We start from the raw sequence: 19170 nt of genomic DNA, 5'->3' as shown, positions 1-19170 counted from the left end.
TCTGTTTACTTCTGGCCCTTCTTTGGACACTGTGTTAACAACCCTCCAGATGAGCTTCAATGCCATACAACTCTCCTTCCGTGGCCTCCAACTTCTCTTAAATACAAGTAAAACTAAATGCATGCTCTTCAACCGATCGCTGCCTGCACCTGCCCGCCCGTCCAGCATCACTACTCTGGACGGTTCTGACTTAGAATATGTGGACAACTACAAATACCTAGGTGTCTGGTTAGACTGTAAACTCTCCTTCCAGACTCACATCAAACATCTCCAATCCAAAGTTAAATCTAGAATTGGCTTCCTATTTCGCAACAAAGCATCCTTCACTCATGCTGCCAAACATACCCTCGTAAAACTGACCATCCTACCGACTTCGGCGATGTCATTTACAAAATAGCCTCCAATACCCTACTCAATAAATTGGATGCAGTCTATCACAGTGCCATCCGTTTTGTCACCACAGCCCCATATACTACCCACCACTGCGATCTGTACGCTCTTGTTGGCTGGCCCTCGCTTCATACTTGTCGCCAAACCCACTGGCTCCAGGTCATCTACAAGACCCTGCTAGGTAAAGTCCCCCCTTATCTCAGTCACCATAGCAGCACCCACCTGTAGCACGTGCTCCAGCAGGTATATCTCACTGTTCACCCCCAAAGCCAATTCCTCCTTCGGCCGCCTCTCCTTCCAGTTCTCTGCTGCCAATGACTGGAACAAACTGCAAAAAGCTCTGAAACTGGAAACACTTATCTCCCTCACTAGCTTTAAGCACTAGCTTTAAGCACCAGCTGTCAGAGCAGCTCACAGATTACTGCACCTGTACATAGCCCATCTATAATTTATCCCAAACAACTACCTCTTCCCCTACTGTATTTACTTATTTATTTTGCTCCTTTGCACCCCATTATTTATATTTTTACTTTGCACTTTCTTCCACTGCAAATCTACCATTCCAGTGTTTTACTTGCTATATTGGATTTACTTTGCCACCATGGCCTTTTTTTGCCTTTACCTCCCTTATCTCACCTCATTTGCTCACATATATAGACTTATTTTTCTACTGTATTATTGACTGTATGTTTGTTTTACTCCATCTGTAACTCTGTGTTGTTGTATGTGTCAAACTGCTGTCACGATTGTCGTAAGGAGTGGACCAAAACGCAGCGGAAATATGAATACTCATCTTCTTTTTTTATTTGAAGAAGGAAAAACAAAATAAACACGTATACAAAACAAACGACTCCAAACAGTCCCGTCAGGTGCAACAAACACTAAACCAGGAAATAACTACCCACAAACCCCCATAGAACAAACACCCCTATAAATAGGATCTTCAATCAGAGGCAACAAGAAGCAGCTGCCTCCAATTGAAGGTCAACCCAATAAACACCACATAGAAATAGACCAACTAGAAATAACATAGAAATACACTAACATAGAACATAACCCAAACAACCCCGAAACACCCTAAACAAACACCCCCTGCCACGCCCTGACCAAACTTCAATAACAAACAGCCCCTTTACTGGTCAGGACGTGACAACTGCTTTGCTTTATCTTGGCCAGGTTGCACTTGTAAATGAGAACTTGTTCTCAACTTGCCTACCTGGTTAAATAAAGGTGAAACAAAAAATAAATAAAAAAAACAACACAACTGATTGACTCAAACTTATTAAGAAGGAAAGAAATTCCACATATTAACTTTTAACAAGGTCCACCTGTTAATTGAAATGCATTCCAGGTGACTACCTCATTAAACTGGTTGAGAGAATGCCAAGAGTGTGCAAAGCTGTCATCAAGGCCAAGGGTGGCTACTTTGAAGAATCTCAAATATAAAATACATTTAGATTTGTTTAAAACTTTTTTGGTTACTACATGATTCCATATGTGTAATATCATAGTTTGGACGTCTTCACTTTTATTCTACAATGTAGAAAATAGTAAAAAATAAAGAAAAACCCTTAAATGTGTACCGTAAATTCCGGACTATAAGCCGCAACTTTTTTCCCACGCTTTGAACCCCGCGGCTTAAACACTGACGCGGCTAATATATGGATTTTTCCCGCTTTAAATTTTTTTTCTCCCAAAAAAACACATTCTGTGACGTGCTCAGTTTTTTGGCGGCATGAAGCTTTCATTAGACCAATGAAATTGCCGAACGGGTTAAGGTCAAACAACTTTTTTGTTTACTGTTTAGATTAAATCGAGCGCTCTCAAACTTCCCATCATTCTGATTACGGTAGTCATTTTGTCACCCTCATCATGGCAAAGACACGGAGAAATGCATATGATGCAGCTTTCAAGTTGAAGGCGATTGATCTGGCTGTTGGAAAGGGAAATAGAGCTGCTGCACGGGAGCTTGGTCTTAATGAGTCGATGATAAGACGTTGGAAACAGCAGCGTGAGGAATTGACTCGGTGCAAAAAGACAACTAAAGCTTACTGCTAATTTTGTATTTTTTGTTACAAGCCGTGTTTCGTTAAAGCCTATTTATTTTTGTTACAAGCCGTGTTTCGTTAAAGCCTGTGTAAAGTTCATTTGTTTCAATGTACCGGTAGGCACCTGCGGCTTATAGACATGTGCGGCTTATTTATGTTCAAAATAAAATACAAAAAATAATTCAGTGGGTGCGGCTTATATTCAGGTGCGCTTAATAGTCCGGAAATTACGGTAGGTGTGTCCAAACTTTTGACTGGTACTGTATATGTTATTATGTCACTGCTCTCTAGCACTTGTATCATTATTAGGATAAAATGATTGCGTAACCAAACACAATAAAAGTGTATAAAAAAGGAACGATCTAGTAAGAGAGACAAATGGACCACAGGCATGAGGAGCTGTATGAGGAATGAAGTTTAATGGGCTTATGGTCCTTCAAACAGTTCAGGGTTTAAACAGTCAGATGGTTATAGAGGACAACGAAAACAACCAGCGCCACCTGTGTTGTCATAAACCACTTAGAGCGTTATACAAACCATTCCTCAACGTTATACAAACCACACGGGCTTATCACAGATCTGTTATTTCTGACACATATTATTGGTGGCCAAAGTCATATAAAGATATACTGTTGGGGACTTTCTTTCACCAGAATTCGATTTTGGTTTAAATTTGGGCAAGCATTGGACTATATACCCCATTTCTTCAACGCCCTGCTCTCACCTTCCATGGGGATTTAGTGAGGCGTTACTCTCTTTTTTTCTCTCTCCTTTCTCTCTCCTTTTTCTCTCTCCATCGCATCACTCGTTTCTCTCTGTTAGTTTACTGAGATCAGTGTTACTCTGCTGGTAAAGTAATAGCGATCTCAGTCTGAGTTATTAACACAATGTCTGTATAGCAGTCTCTCTCCGGCCCTGACACACACACACACACACACACACACACACACACACACACACACACACACACACACACACACACACACACACTCTCTCTCTCTCTCTGGCCCTGGGACAATCACAGATTCAGAGATGCTGGGTGACTGACTGATGGACAGACACACAAAGTGCTGGTGGGTGGTGGACAGACAGACAGACAGACATAGAGAGACAGACAGAGAGACAGTGGTAAAGAAAAGCCTGGTCCTATGTTGCCCCATGACAGGGAGAGAGGGGGGCAACAGGTGTGTTGTGGCAAGGGCTGCATTCCTATTGGTCTGCCGTCAACAAATGGGAGCGCTGTCCTGGAGCACATGTCACAGAGTGCTAGTTGTGGAGGCAGCCAATCGCTTCCCTATGTATATCCTGAGAAAGGGAGAGAGAAATATACTGCTAATATTGACAACACAATACTTATACTTATAACTTTAATCTGCAATTTTTTTAACCACATTTACCTGGTTGTTGTATGAAAACAGATTGCTGCCATTAGGAAACAGTCAGGTGGTGGTGGCCAAATAGTAGGCTACTTCATTATCATTACTAAGACAAACTGCATCTCATTATCTCTGCTGGTAGCTAATATGTCCTGTACTTCTCTGTTATATATATACACTACCATTGAAAAGTTTGGGGTTACTTAGAAATGTCTTTGTTTTTTAAAGATTTTTTTTTTTTGGCCATTAAAATAACATCAAATTGATCAGAAATAATGTGTAGACATTGTTAATGTTGTAAATGACTATTGTAGATGGAAACAGCAGATTTTTTATGGAATATCTACATAGGCGTACAGAGGTCCATTATCAGCAACCATCATCACTCCTGTGTTCCAATGACACGTTGTGCTAGCTAATACAAGTTTATAATTTTAAAAGGCTTATTGATCATTAGAAAACCCTTTTGCAATTATGTTGGCACAGCTGAAAACTGTTGTCCTGATTAAAGAAGCAATAAAACTGGCCTTCTTTAGACTAGTTGAATATCTGGAGAATCAGCATTTGTGGGTTCGATTACAGGCTCAAAATAACCAGAAACAAAACTTTCTTCTGAAACTCGTCAGTCTACTCTTGTTCTGAGAAATGAAGGCTATTCCATGCAAGAAATTGCCAAGAAACAGAAGATCTCGTACAACGCTGTATACTAATCCCTTCACAGAACAGCACAAACTGGCACTAACCAGAATAGAAAGAGGAGTGGGAGGCCCCGGTGCACAACTGAGCAAGAGGACAAGTACATTAGAGTGTCTAGTTTGAGAAACTGGCAGCTTCATAAAATAGTACCCGCAAAACACCAGTCTCAATGTCAACAGGGAAGAAGCGACTCTGGGATGCTGGCCTTCTAGGCTGAGTTGCAAAGAAAAAGCCATATCTCAGACTGGCCAATAAAAACAAAAGACTAAGATGGGCTAAAGAACACAGACACTGGATAGAGGAACTCTGCCTGAAGGCCAGCATCCCGGAGTCGCCTCTTCACTGTTGACGTTGAGACTGGTGTTTTGCGGGTACTATTTAATGAAGCTGCTAGTTGAGGACTTGTGAGGCGTCTGTTTCTCAAACTAGACACTCTAATGTACTTGTCCTCTTGCTCAGTTGTGCCCCGCCGCCTCCCACTCCTCTTTCTATTCTGGTTAGAGCCAGTTTGCGCTGTTCTGTCGAGGGAGTAGTACAGAGCATTGTACGAGATCTTCAGTTTCTTGGTGATTTCTCGCATGGAACAGCCTTCATTTCTCAGAACATGAATAGACGGAGTTTCTGAAGAAAGTTATTTGTTTTTGGCAATTTTGAGCCTGCAATCGAACCCACAAATGCTGATGCTCCAGATTCTCAACTAGTCTAATAAAGAAGGCCAGTTTTATTGCTTCTTTAATTAGAACAACGGTTTTCAGCTGTGCTAACATAATTGCAAAAGGGTTTTCTAATGATCAATTAGCCTTTTAAAGTTACAAACTTGGATTAGCTAACACAACGTGCCATTGGAACACAGGAGTGATGGTTGCTGATAATGGGCTTCTGTACGCCTATGTAGATATTCCATTAACAAATCTGCCGTTTCCAGCTACAATAGTCATTTACAACATGAACATTGTCTACACTGTATTTCTGATTAATTTGACGTTATTTTAATGGACAAAATATGTGCTTTTCTTTCAAAAACAAAGACATTTCTAAGTGACCCCAAACTTTTGAACGGTAGTATGTGTGTGTGTGTCTTACCCCACTCCCAGTGTGAGAAGGTGTGAGACCAGCAGTGAGGGGATGAGGATCATGAGGACGTCGGAGGAGAACAGGCCTCTCTTCATCACCTCACTCTTCCTTACACTCAGGGAGCCTGACTGCTGCTTCGGGTGCTGGAACACAAACTCCCTGGGGGAGTGAGAGAGATGGGGGGAAGGGAAACAAGGGAGATGAAGAAAGAAAGAGATTTAGAGAGATCAAGAGAAATGGGAACATAGATAGAAGGAAAGGAGGAAGAGAAGGAGAGAGGGGGAAGACATAAATGAAACATTTTGGTTTGTCTTTTTCCTCAAGATAAAAGGAGATTTCTCAGGAGAAATTCTGTAGTCTCATACCATGAAAAGACAATCATGTCATGTTCAGACGTAATGGAGAGATATTATCTGTCAGGTTTCAATGCTATTGTACACAGTTTTATTCATTATGTATTAAAATAATAACTACATTCCCTCTAGCACATCCATAGGCCCCTCATGAGTCAGTGCTTGTTCTAAGCAGCCAAGTACTGTGTGTATGTTAGTTAATGTGTTCACATAGCAACTGGTCAAGGAAGGTCAATGGAATTAGAATGAATTACAGTGAAAATCAATTTGGAGTCATTCCAATTATATGCGTAGGTTCTTACTTTGGTGGAAGGTTCTCAGGCCGACTGGACCAGTCCCATACCCACTCAGAAGTCAGCCCCCTCTCCCCTTCTTCTTCGGACTGAGACGGGAGAAGAGAGGTAAAGTTAAATGTAATTTAATAAGTACATTTGCCATCATGAAAACACTGACTTGTGTGGTGTTAAAGCTATCTAATAGCAAAGGCTTGCTACTGCTACAGTAAAACATGTGATGTGAATGTTATGTGTGTTTGTTTAGTACCTGTATGGTAACACAGTCTGTACTGCTACTGCCTTCACTGTGGGGAGGGGTAGCAACGGTCTGTGGAGGAGTCACCACCTGTGGAGGACTGAACACAGAGAGCAAGTCAACAGGACTTCTCAGTAACAACACACACACACACACACACACACACACACACACACACACACACACACACACACACACACACACACACACACACACACACACAGCGCACAGAGTGTGAGAGAAAAAGAGGGAGACATAAAAGAAAGAGGGAGAGAGTGCAAGAGGAGCATAAAGCTTGTCTTATTTCTGTTGGTGTAGGCTACTAACCTGTCATTACTCCTCCCATCTACTAACTTGTCATTGCTCCGGTCTCAGCGACTAACCTGTCATTACTCCTCTCTCAGCTACTAACTTGTCATTGCTCCGGTCTCAGCGACTAACCTGTCATTACTCCTCTCTCAGCTACTAACCTGTCATTACTCCTCTCAGCTACTAACCTGTCATTACTCCTCTCAGCTACTAACCTGTCATTACTCCTCTCAGGTACTAACCTGTCATTACTCCTCTCAGCTACTAACATGTCATTACTCCTCTCTCAGCTACAAACTTTTCATTACTTCTCTCTCAGCTACTAACCTGTCATTACCCCTCTCTCAGCTACTAACCTGTCATTACTCCTCTCAGCTACTAACCTGTCATTACTCCTCTCAGCTACTAACCTGTCATTACTCCTCTCAGCTACTAACATGTCATTACTCCTCTCTCAGCTACAAACTTTTCATTACTTCTCTCTCAGCTACTAACCTGTCATTACCCCTCTCTCAGCTACTAACCTGTCATTACTCCTTTCTCAGCTACTAACCTGTCATTACTCCTCTCTCAGCCATTAACGTGTCATTACTCCTATCTCAGCTACTAACCTACCATTACTCCTCTCAGCTACTAACCTGTCATTACTCCTCTCTCAGCCATTAACGTGTCATTACTCCTATCTCAGCTACTAACCTACCATTACTCCTCTCAGCTACTAACCTGTCATTACTCCTCTCACAGCTACTAACCTGTCATTACTCCTCTCAGCTACTAACCTGTCATTACTCCTCTCAGCTACTAACCTGTCATTACTCCTCTCAGCTACTAACCTGTCATTACTTCTCTCTCAGCAAAAACCTGTCATTACTCCTCTATCAGCTACTAACCTGTCATTACTCCTCTCTCAGCTTCTAATCTGTCATTACCCCTCTCTCAGCTACTAACCTGTCAATACTCCTCTCTCAGCTACAAACCTGTCATTACTCCTCTCTCAGCTACTAACATGTCATTACTCCTCTCTCAGCTTCTAATCTGTCATAACCCCTCTCTCAGCTACTACCCGTCATTACTCCTCTCTCAGCTACAAACCTGTCATTACTCCTCTCAGCTACTAAACTGTCATTACCCCTCTCTCAGCTAGTGTCCTGTCTTTACTCCTCTCTCATTTCATAACATGTCATTACTCCTTTCAACTACTAACCTGTCTTTACTCCTCTCTCAGCTACTAACCTGTCATTACTCCTCTCAGCTACTAACATGTCATTACTCCTCTCTCAGCTACTAACCTGTCATTACTCCTCTCTCAGCTTCTAATCTGTCATGACCCCTCTCTCAGCTACTAACCTGTCATTACTACTCTCTCAGCTATTAAATCATCTTTACTCCTCTCAGCTACTAACTTGTCATTACTACTCTCTTAGCTCATAAACTGTCATTACTCCTCTCTCAGCTACTAACCTGTCTTTACTCCTCTCAGCTACTAACCTGTCATTACTCCTCTCTCAGCTACTAACCTGTCATTACTCCTCTATCAGCTACTAACCTATCATTACTCCTCTCAGCTACTAACCTGTCATTATTCCTCTCACAGCTACTAACCTGTCATTACTCCTCTCTCAGCTACAAACTTTTCGTTACTTCTCTCTCAGCTACTAACCTGTCATTACTCCTCTCAGCTACTAACCTGTCATTACCCCTCTCAGCTACTAACCTGTCATTACTCCTCTCCCAGCTACAAACTTTTCGTTACTTCTCTCTCAGCTACTAACCTGTCATTACTCCTCTCAGCAACTAACCTGTCATTACTCATCTCTCAGCTACTAACCTGTCTTTACACCTCTTAGCTACTAACCTGTCATTACTCCTCCCTCAGCTACTAACTTGTCATTACCCCTCTCTCAGCTACTAACCTGTCATTACCCCTCTCTCAGCTACTAACCTGTCATTACTCCTCTCAGCTACTAACCTGTCATTACTAATCTCATCTACTAACCATCTATAATCCTCTCAGCTACAAACCTGTCATTACTCCTCTCAGCTACTAACCTGTCATTACTCCTCTTAGCTACTAACCGGTCATTACTCCTCTCAGCTACTAACCTGTCATTACTCCTCTCAGCAACTAACCTGTCATTATTCCTCTCAGCTACTAACCTGTCATTACTCCTCTCAGCTACTAACCTGTCATTACTCCTCTCCCAGTTACAAACTTTTCATTACTTCTCTCTCAGCTACTAACCTATCATTACTCCTCTCTCAGCTACTAAAGTGTCATTTCTCTTCTCAGCTACTAACCTGTCATTACTCCTCTCAGCTACTAACCTTTCATTACTCCTCCCTCAGCTACTAACCTGTCATTACCCCTCTCTCAGCTACTAACCTGTCATTACCCCTCTCTCAGCAACTAACCTGTCATTACTCCTTTCAGCTACTAACCTGTCATTACTACTCTCAGCTACTAACCCATCTATAATCCTCTCAGCCTCAAACCTGTCATTACTCCTCACAGCTACCAACCTGTCATTACTCCTCTCAGCTACCAACTTTTCGTTACTTCTCTCTCAGCTACTAACCTGTCATTACTCCTCTCAGCAACTAACCTGTCATTACTCGTCTCTCAGCTACTAACCTGTCTTTACTCCTCTTAGCTACTAACCTTTCATTACTCCTCCCTCAGCTACTAACCTGTCATTACCCCTCTCTCAGCTACTAACCTGTCATTACCCCTCTCTCAGCAACTAACCTGTCATTACTCCTTTCAGCTACTAACCTGTCATTACTACTCTCAGCTACTAACCCATCTATAATCCTCTCAGCCTCAAACCTGTCATTACTCCTCACAGCTACTAACCTGTCATTACTCCTCTCAGCTACTAACCTGTCTTTACTCCTCTCAGCTACTAACCTGTCATTACTCCTCTCAGCTACAAACCTGTCATTACTCCTCTCTCAGCTACTAACCTGTCATTACTCCTCTCTCAGCTTCTAATCTGTCATTACCCCTCTCTCAGCTACTAACCTGTCATTACTACTCTCTCAGCTATTAAATCATCTTTACTCCTCTCAGCTACTAACTTGTCATTACAACTCTCTTAGCTCATAAACTGTCATTACTCCTCTCTCAGCTACTAACCTGTCTTTACTCCTCTCAGCTACTAACCTGTCATTACTCCTCTCTCAGCTACTAACCTGTCATTACTCCTCTCTCAGCTACTAACCTATCATTACTCCTCTCAGTTACTAACCTGTCATTATTCCTCTCACAGCTACTAACCTGTCATTACTCCTCTCTCAGCTACAAACTTTTCGTTACTTCTCTCTCTGTCATTACTCCTCTCAGCTACTTACATGTCATTACTCCTCTCAGCTACTAACATGTCATTACCCCTCTCTCAGCTACAAACCTGTCATTACTCCTCTAAGCTACTAACCTGTCATTATCCCTCTCAGCTACTAACCTGTCATTACTCCTCTCTCAGCTACTAACCTGTCATTACTCCTCTGAGCTACTAACCTGTCATTACTCCTCTCAGCTACTAACCTGTCATTACTCCTCTCTCAGCTACAAACCTGTCATTACTCCTCTCTCAGCTACTAACCTGTCATTACTCCTCTCTCAGCTTCTAATCTGTCATTACCCCTCTCTCAGCTACTAACCTGTCATTACTACTCTCTCAGCTATTAAATCTTCTTTACTCCTCTCAGCTACTAACTTGTCATTACAACTCTCTTAGCTCATAAACTGTCATTACTCCTCTCTCAGCTACTAACCTGTCTTTACTCCTCTCAGCTACTAACATGTCATTACTCCTCTCTCAGCTACTAACCTGTCATTACTCCTCTCTCAGCTACTAACCTATCATTACTCCTCTCAGCTACTAACCTGTCATTATTCCTCTCACAGCTACTAACCTGTCATTACTCCTCTCTCAGCTACAAACATTTCGTTACTTCTCTCTCTGTCATTACTCCTCTCAGCTACTTACATGTCATTACTCCTCTCAGCTACTAACATGTCATTACCCCGCTCTCAGCTACAAACCTGTCATTACTCCTCTCAGCTACTAACCTGTCATTACTCCTCTCCCAGCTACAAACTTTTCGTTACTTCTCTCTCAGCTACTAACCTGTCATTACTCCTCTCAGCAACTAACCTGTCATTACTCGTCTCTCAGCTACTAACCTGTCTTTACACCTCTTAGCTACTAACCTGTCATTACTCCTCCCTCAGCTACTAACCTGTCATTACCCCTCTCTCAGCTGCTAACCTGTCATTACCCCTCTCTCAGCTCCTAACCTGTCATTACTCCTCTCAGCTACTAACCTGTCATTACTACTCTCAGCTACTAACCATCTATAATCCTCTCAGCTACAAACCTGTCATTGTTCCTCTCAGCTACTAACCTGTCATTACTCCTCTCAGCTACTAACCTGTCTTTACTCCTCTCAGCTACTAACCTGTCATTACTCCTCTCAGCAACTAACCTGTCATTACCTGTCAAATTTGATTTGAAGACTCCTCTGCACTCCTCTACTCCTCCCTCAGCCTACTGCAACCCCTCTCCGCTCACCTGTCACCCTCCTCGCCTCCGCACCCCGCACTACCTGCAACTCCTCGCTCACCTGCTACCCCTCAGCTCCCGCTCCCCCAGCTACTAACCTGTCATCTCCCAGCCTAACCTGCCTCCTCACGCTACTAACCTGTCATTACTCCTCTCTCAGCTACTAAACACTGTCTCGTTACTCCTCTCAGCTACTAACCTGTCATTACTCCTCTCAGCTACTTACATGTCATTACTCCTCTCAGCTACTAACTGTCATTATCCTCTCAGCTACAACTGTCATTCTCCTCTCGCTACTCAACCTGTCATTACTCCTCTCAGCACTAACCTGTCATTACTCCTCTCAGCTACTAACCTGTCATTACTCCTCTCCCAGCTACAAACTTTTCGTTACTTCTCTCTCAGCTACTAACCTGTCATTACTCCTCTCAGCAACTAACCTGTCATTACTCGTCTCTCAGCTACTAACCTGTCTTTACACCTCTTAGCTACTAACCTGTCATTACTCCTCCCTCAGCTACTAACCTGTCATTACCCCTCTCTCAGCTGCTAACCTGTCATTACCCCTCTCTCAGCTCCTAACCTGTCATTACTCCTCTCAGCTACTAACCTGTCATTACTACTCTCAGCTACTAACCATCTATAATCCTCTCAGCTACAAACCTGTCATTGTTCCTCTCAGCTACTAACCTGTCATTACTCCTCTCAGCTACTAACCTGTCTTTACTCCTCTCAGCTACTAACCTGTCATTACTCCTCTCAGCAACTAACCTGTCATTACCTGTCAAATTTGATTTGAAATTTGATTACTCCTCTTAGCTACTAACCTTTCATTACTCCTCCCTCAGCAACTAATCTGTCATTACCCCTCTCTCAGCTACTAACCTGTCATTACCCCTCTCTCAGCAACTAACCTGTCATTACTCCTTTCAGCTACTAACCTGTCATTACTACTCTCAGCTACTAACCTGTCATTACTCCTCTCAGCTACTAACCTGTCTTTACTCCTCTCAGCTACTAACCTGTCATTACTCCTTTCAGCTACTAACCTGTCATTACTCCTCACAGCTACTAACCTGTCATTACTCCTCTCAGCTACTAACCTGTCTTTACTCCTCTCAGCTACTAACCTGTCATTACTCCTCTCAGCTACTAACATGTCATTACTCCTCTCTCAGCTACTAACCTGTCATTACCCCTCTCTCAGCTACTAACCTGTCATTACCCCTCTCTCAGCAACTAACCTGTCATTACTCCTTTCAGCTACTAACCTGTCATTACTACTCTCAGCTACTAACCCATCTATAATCCTCTCAGCCTCAAACCTGTCATTACTCCTCACAGCTACTAACCTGTCATTACTCCTCTCAGCTACTAACCTGTCTTTACTCCTCTCAGCTACTAACCTGTCATTACTCCTCTCAGCTACTAACATGTCATTACTCCTCTCTCAGCTACTAACCTGTCATTATTCCTCTCAGCTACAAATCTGTCATTACTCCTCTCAGCTACTAACCTGTCATTACTCCTCTCAGCAACTAACCTGTCATTACTCCTCTCAGCTACTAACCTGTCATTACTCCTCTCCCAGCTACAAACTTTTCATTACTTCTCTCTCAGCTACTAACCTGTCATTACTCCTCTCTCAGCTACTAACCTGTCATTTCTCCTCTCAGCTACTAACCCGTCTTTACTCCTCTCTCAGCTACTAACCTGTCATTAGTCCTCTCAGCAACTAACCTGTCATTACTCGTCTCTCAGCTACTAACCTGTCTTTACTCCTCTCAGCTACTAACCTGTCATTACCCCTCTCTCAGCTACTAACCTGTCATTACTCCTCTCAGCTACTAACCTGTCATTACTCCTCTCAGCTACTAACCCATATATAATCCTCTCAGCTACTAACCTGTCTTTACTCCTCTCATCTACTAACCTGTCATTACTCCTCTCTCAGCTACTAACCTGTCATTACTCCTCTCTCAGCTACTAACCTGTCATTACTCCTCTCTCAGCTACTAACCTGTCATTACTCCTCTCTCAGCTACTAACCTGTCATTACTCCTCTCAGCTACTAACCTGTCGTAACTACTCTCAGCTATTAACACGTCTTTACTCCTCTCAGCTACTAACCTGTCATTACTCCACTCTCAGCTACAAACCTGTCTTTACTCCTCTCTCAGCTACTAACATGTCATTACTCCTGTCAGCTACTAACCTGTCATTACTCCTCTCAGCTACTAACCTGTCATTACTCCTCTCTCAGCTATTAAATCATCTTTACTCCTCTCAGCTACTAACTTGTCATTACTACTCTCTTAGCTCCTAAACTGTCATTACTCCTCTCTCAGCTACTAACCTGTCTTTACTCCTCTCATCTACTAACCTGTCATTACTCCTCTCTCAGCTACTAACCTGTCTTTACTCCTCTCAGCTACTAACCTGTCATTACTCCTCTCTCAGCTACTAACCTGTCATTACTCCTCTCAGCTACTAACCCATCTATAATCCTCTCAGCTTCAAAGCTGTCATTACTCCTCTCAGCTACTAACCTGTCATTACTCCTCTCAGCTACTAACCCAGCTATAATCCTCTCAGCTACTAACCTGTCTTTACTCCTCTCAGTTTCTAACTTGTCATTACTCCTTTCTCAGCCATTAACCTGTCATTACTCCTCTCACAGCTACTAACCTGTCATTACTACTCTCAGCTATTAACTGATATTTACTCCTCTCTCAGCAACTAACCTGTCATTACTCCTCTCTCAGCTAAACCGTCATTACTCCTCTCTCAGCTACTAACCTGTCATTACTCCTCTCTCAGCTACTAACCTGTCATTACTCCTCTCTCAGCCATTAACCTGTCATTACTCCTCTCTCAGCTACTAACCTGTCATTACTACTCTCAGCTATTAACCGATCTTTACTCCTCTCTCAGCAACTAACCTGTCATTACTCCTCTCAGCAACTAACCTGTCATTACTCCACTCTCAGCTACAAACCTGTCTTTACTCCTCTCTCAGCTACTAACATGTCATTACTCCTGTCAGCTACTAACCTGTCATTACTCCTCTCAGCTACTAACCTGTCATTACTCCTCTCTCTGCTATTAAATCATCTTTACTCCTCTCAGCTACTAACTTGTCATTACTACTCTCTTAGCTCCTAAACTGTCATTACTCCTCTCTCAGCTACTAACCTGTCTTTACTCCTCTCAGCTACTAACCTGTCATTACTCCTCTCTCAGCTACTAACCTGTCATTACTCCTCTCAGCTACTAACCCATCTATAATCCTCTCAGCTTCAAAGCTGTCATTACTCCTCTCAGCTACTAACCTGTCATTACTCCTCTCAGCTACTAACCCAGCTATAATCCTCTCAGCTACTAACCTGTCTTTACTCCTCTCAGTTTCTAACTTGTCATTACTCCTTTCTCAGCCATTAACCTGTCATTACTCCTCTCACAGCTACTAACCTGTCATTACTACTCTCAGCTACTAACATGTCGTTACTCCTGTCAGCTACTAACCTGTCATTACTCCTCTCAGCTACTAACCTGTTATTACTCCTCCCTCAGCTACTAAACTGTCATTACTCCTCCCTCAGCTACTAAACTGTCATTACTCCTCTCTCAGCTACTAACCTGTCTTTACTCCTCTTAGCTACTAACCTGTCATTACTCCTCCCTCAGCTACTAACCTGTCATTACTCCTCCCTCAGCTACTAACCTGTCATTACCCGTCTCTCAGCTACTAACCTGTCATTACTCCTCTCAGCTACTAACCTGTCATTACTCCTCTCAGCTACTAACCCGTCTATTACTCCTCTCAGCTACTAACCTGTCATTACTCCTCTCAGTCTATCTAACTCTGTCATTACTCCTCTCTCAGCTACTAACCTGTCATTACTCCTCTCTCAGCTACTAACCTGTCATTACTCCTCTCTCAGCTACTAACCTGTCATTACTCCTCTCTCAGCTACTAACCTGTCATTACTCCTCTCTCAGCTACTAACCTGTCATTACTCCTCTCTCAGCTACTAACCTGTCATTACTCCTCTCTCAGCTACTAACCTGTCATTACTCCTCTCAGCTACTAACCTGTCATTACTCCTCTCTCAGCTACTAACCTGTCATTACTCCTCTCAGCTACTAACCTGTCATTACTCCTCTCAGCGACTAACCTGTCATTACTCCTCTCAGCAACTAACCTGTCATTACTCCTCTCAGCTACTAACCTGTCATTACTCCCTCTCAGCTACTAACCTGTCATTACTCCTCTCCAGCTACAAACCTGTCATTACTCCTCTCAGCTACTAACCTGTCATTACTCCTCTCTCAGCTACTAACCTGTCATTACTCCTCTCAGCTACTAACCTGTCATTACTCCTCTCTCAGCTACTAAACTTTCGTTACTTCTCTCTCTGTCATTACTCCTCTCAGCTACTAACCTGTCATTACTCCTCTCAGCTACTAACATGTCATTACTCCGCTCTCAGCTCAAACCTGTCATTACTCCTCTCTCAGCTACTAACCTGTCTTTACTCCTCTCAGCTACTAACCTGTCATTTACTCCTCTCTCAGCTACTAACCTGTCATTACTCCTCTCAGCTAAACCGTCTTACTCCTCTCAGCTTAACCTGTCATTACTCCTCTCCAGCTACTAACCTGTCATTACTACTCTCAGCTACTAACCGATCTTTACTCCTCTCAGCAACTAACCTGTCATTACTCCTCTCAGCTACTAACCTGTCATTACTCCTCTCTCAGCCATTAACCTGTCATTACTCCTCTCTCAGCTACTAACCTGTCATTACTACTCTCAGCTATTAACTGATCATTACTCCTCTGCTCAGCAACTAACCTGTCATTACTCCTCTCTCAGCTAAACCGTCATTACTCCTCTCTCAGCTACTAACCTGTCATTACTCCTCTCTCAGCTACTAACCTGTCATTACTCCTCTCAGCCACTAACCTGTCATTACTCCTCTCTCAGCTACTAACCTGTCATTACTCCTCTCAGCTACTAACCTGTCTTTACTCCTCTCTCAGCTACTAACCTGTCATTACTCCTCTCAGCAACTAACCTGTCATTACTCCTCTCTCAGCTACTAACCTGTCATTACTCCTCTCAGCTACTAACCTGTCATTACTCCTCTCAGCTACTAACCTGTCATTACTCCTCTCTCAGCTACTAACCTGTCATTACTCCTCTCAGCTACTAACCTGTCATTACTCCTCTCAGCTACTAACCTGTCATTACTCCTCTCTCAGCTACTAACCTGTCATTACTCCTCTCTCAGCTACTAACCTGTCATTACTCCTCTCTCAGCTACTAACCTGTCATTACTCCTCTCAGCTACTAACCTGTCATTACTCCTCTCTCAGCTACTAACCTGTCATTACTCCTCTCAGCTACTAACCTGTCATTACTCCTCTCAGCTACTAACCTGTCATTACTCCTCTCAGCTACTAACCTGTCATTACTCCTCTCAGCTACTAACCTGTCATTACTCCTCTCCAGCTACTAACCTGTCATTACTCCTCTCTCAGCTACTAACCTGTCATTACTCCTCTCTCAGCTACTAACCTGTCATTACTCGTCTCTCAGCTACTAACCTGTCATTACTCCTCTCAGCTACTAACCTGTCGTAACTACTCTCAGCTATTAACACGTCTTTACTCCTCTCAGCTACTAACCTGTCATTACTCCTCTCTCAGCTACTAACCTGTCATTACTCCTGTCAGCTACTAACCTGTCATTACTACTCTCAGCTATTAACCCGTCTTTACTCATGTCAGCTACTAACCTGTCATTATTCCTCTCACAGCTACTAACCTGTCATTACTCCTCTCTCAGCTACAAACCTGTCATTACTCCTCTCTCAGCTACTAACCTGTCATTACTCCTGTCAGCTACTAACCTGTCATTACTTCTTCAAGCTATTAACCCGTCTTTACTCCTCTCAGCTACTAACCTGTAATTACTCCTCTCAGCTATGAACCTGTAAATACTCCTCTCTCAGCTACTAACCTGACATTACTCCTCTCTCTGCTATTAAACTGTCATTACTCCTCTCAGCTACTAACCTGTCATTACTCCTCTCAGCTACTAACCTGTAATTACTCCTCTCTCAGCTCCTAACCTGTCATTACTCCTCTCTAAGCTACTAACCTGTCATTACTCCTCTCAGCTACAAACCTGTCTTTACTCCTCTCAGCGACTAACCTGTCATTACTCGTCTCTCAGCTACTAACCTGTCTTTACTCGTCTCTCAGCAACTAACCTGTCTTTACTCCTCTCAGCTACTAACCTGTCATTACTCCTTCCTCAGCTACTAACCTGTCATTACCCCGCTCTCAGCTACTAACCTGTCATTACTCCTCTCAGCTACTAACCTGTCATTACTCCTCTCTCAGCTACTAACCTGTCATTACTCCTCTCTCAGCTACTAACCTGTCATTACTCCTCTCAGCTACTAACCCATCTATAATCCTCTCAGCTTCAAAGCTGTCATTACTCCTCTCAGCTACTAACCTGTCAGCTCCTAACCTGTCATTACTCCTCTCTAAGCTACTAACCTGTCATTACTCCTCTCAGCTACTAACCTGTCTTTACTCCTCTCTCAGCTACTAACCTGTCATTACTCCTCTCAGCAACTAACCTGTCATTACTCGTCTCTCAGCTACTAACCTGTCTTTACTCCTCTCAGCTACTAACCTGTCATTACTCCTCCCTCAGCTACTAACCTGTCATTACTCCTCTCTCAGCTACTAACCTGTCATTACTCCTCTCTCAGCTACTAACCTGTCATTACTCCTCTCAGCTACTAACCCAGCTATAATCCTCTCAGCTACTAACCTGTCTTTACTCCTCTCAGCTTCTAACCTGTCATTACTCCTCTCTCAGCCATTAACCTGTCATTACTCCTCTCTCAGCTACTAACCTGTCATTACTACTCTCAGCTATTAACTGATATTTACTCCTCTCTCAGCAACTAACCTGTCATTACTCCTCTCAGCAACTAACCTGTCATTACTCCTCTCTCAGCTACTAACCTGTCATTACTCCTCTCAGCTACTAACCTGTCATTACTCCTCTCTCAGCTACTAACCTGTCATTACTCCTCTCTCAGCTACTAACCTGTCATTACTCCTCTCAGCTACTAACTTGTCATTACTACTCTCAGCTACTAACCTGTCATTACTCCTCTCTCAGCTACTAACCTGTCATTACTCCTCTCCAGCTACTAACCTGTCATTACTCCTCTCTCAGCTACTAACCTGTCATTACTCCTCTCTCAGCTACTAACCTGTCATTACTCCTGTCAGCTACTAACCTGTCATTACTCCTCTCAGCTACTAACCTGTCATTACTCCTCTCTCAGCTATTAAACTGTCATTACTCCTCTCAGCTACTAACCTGTCATTACTCCTCTCAGCTACTAACCTGTCATTACTCCTCTCTCAGCTACTAACCTGTCATTACTCCTCTCTAAGCTACTAACCTGTCATTACTCCTCTCAGCTACTAACCTGTCTTTACTCCTCTCAGCGACTAACCTGTCATTACTCGTCTCTCAGCTACTAACCTGTCATTACTCGTCTCTCAGCAACTAACCTGTCATTACTCCTCTTAGCTACTAACCTGTCATTACTCCTTCCTCAGCTACTAACCTGTCATTACCCCTCTCTCAGCTACTAACCTGTCATTACTCCTCTCAGCTACTAACCTGTCATTACTCCTCTCTCAGCTACTAACCTGTCATTACTCCTCTCTCAGCTACTAACCTGTCATTACTCCTCTCAGCTACTAACCCATCTATAATCCTCTC

General features: G+C 43.0%; 1 long non-coding RNA gene across 1 annotated transcript in view; it reads right to left on the bottom strand.

Annotated features, from left to right (window-relative positions):
* Positions 1-279: 279 nt before the first annotated feature.
* Positions 280-19170, bottom strand: part of LOC106568353 (uncharacterized) — a 70783-nt gene continuing 51892 nt past the window's right edge. Inside the window, exons 2-5 of the long non-coding RNA XR_001320269.3 lie at positions 6481-6568; positions 6240-6319; positions 5594-5743; positions 280-3743 (exon numbers count right to left, since the gene is read on the bottom strand). This is a non-coding gene — a long non-coding RNA (uncharacterized LOC106568353). The remainder of the gene's footprint in view (positions 3744-5593; positions 5744-6239; positions 6320-6480; positions 6569-19170) is intronic.

This window comes from Salmo salar, chromosome 13 (genome assembly GCF_965601325.2).
Source record: "Salmo salar chromosome 13, fSalSal1, whole genome shotgun sequence".
NCBI classification, from domain to species: domain Eukaryota; kingdom Metazoa; phylum Chordata; class Actinopteri; order Salmoniformes; family Salmonidae; genus Salmo; species Salmo salar.
Note: the sequence above shows the minus strand (reverse complement) of the source record. Positions and strands in the feature narration are given on the sequence as shown.